The sequence below is a fragment of the Trichechus manatus genome, unplaced genomic scaffold (genome assembly GCF_000243295.1).
Source record: "Trichechus manatus latirostris isolate Lorelei unplaced genomic scaffold, TriManLat1.0 scaffold00053, whole genome shotgun sequence".
Taxonomy (NCBI): domain Eukaryota; kingdom Metazoa; phylum Chordata; class Mammalia; order Sirenia; family Trichechidae; genus Trichechus; species Trichechus manatus.
This window is the reverse complement of record NW_004443989.1, coordinates 16,525,392-16,526,936: the sequence shown is the minus strand read 5'-3', so window position 1 is coordinate 16,526,936 and position 1,545 is coordinate 16,525,392.

Here is a 1,545-nt window from a genome sequence, read left to right as displayed (position 1 = left end):
CCTGCTTTGCCCCACACATCACCCACCACTGACCCATGCCTGCTCCAAACACCCCCACCCAGCCCTCCCTGGTAGGACTGTAGGGGAGAGTCTGCACCACACACTTGGTGACTGATGACCCAGACACCTGTGCCCTGAATAAGCACACCGTCACAAGAACAGTGAACAGACGTCTGGGCTCATACATCTAGTAACTGCTCTGACCGCCTGGAGACAGAACGTGAAAACTTCAATGAAGCAAACAACCAAAGTAGCTGACATGCCCAACCTCCTTGGGAGTATCAAAACAAAACAAAATAAAAACACAGGAAGTAGTAAACAAAAATGTAGTAAGTAAAAAAATAAATATAATAACATTGATACCTTGGAGACAACAGTCAAATATCAAATCACATAAAGAAGCAGGACAAGATGGCTCCATCTAGCCACCAAAATAAAAAGCCAGAAAATATTCTGGAAGAAGATAAGGCTATGGAACTACCTGAGTAAGAATTCAAAACACTAATGTACAGAGCTGTCCAAGATATCAAGAAAGATATCATGCAAAACTCAGACTAAGCCAAGGAACACAAAGAGAAAGCAATAGAAGAATCCATGAAAACAACACAAGAACAAAATGAAAGAATATACAGGCTTCTAGAAAGTGTACAGAGACAGCAACTAGAAATCCAAAAGTTTAACAATAAAATTTCAGAATTAGACAACTCAATAAAAGGTCACAGAAGCAGAACTGAGACAATGAAATTCAGAAATTTATGAGATTGAAGATAAATCCCTTGACATCAATTTGTTTGAGGAAAAATCAGAAAAAAAATAAAAATAAAAAAACTGAGAACACCTAAGAATTATGCGGGACACTATCAAGAGGAAAAACATATGAGTGATCGCAGTACCAGAAAAGGGGAGGGTAACAGAAATCAAAGGGAGAATTATCGAAGTCTTGCTGGAAGAAAAGTTTCCTAATATCATGAAAGATGAGAAGTTGTTTATCCACGAAGCTCAACAATTTCATACAGTGTAAACCCCCCCAAAACTCACCAACACTTATTATTATCAAACTTGCCAAAAACAAAGACAAAGTTCGAATCGTGAGAGTGGCTAGGAATACATGAAAAGTTACCTACAAAGGAGAACAAATAAGACTAAGCTCTGATTCATCACCAGAAACCATGCAGCAAGAAGGCAATGGGATGACATATGTAAAGCCATGAGGGTGAAAAAATGCCAGCCAAGAATTATATATCCAGAAAAACTGACACTCAAATATGATGGCAAAATTAGAACATTTCCAGATAAACAGAAATTAAGGGAATTTGTAAAAACCAGACCAAAATTACAAGAGAATTAAAGGGAGTCTGCTGGTTAGAGAACCAACAACATCAGACAACTATCCAAGACTAGGACACAGGACAGGTCAACCAGTAGTCAACCCAGATTGGGAATTCACAAAAACAAATCAAAACTAACTGACTGAAAATAAGGAACCAGAAACTTCAATATGTAAACAATGACAATGTCAAAATAAAAAAAGAGGGAATAAACAGT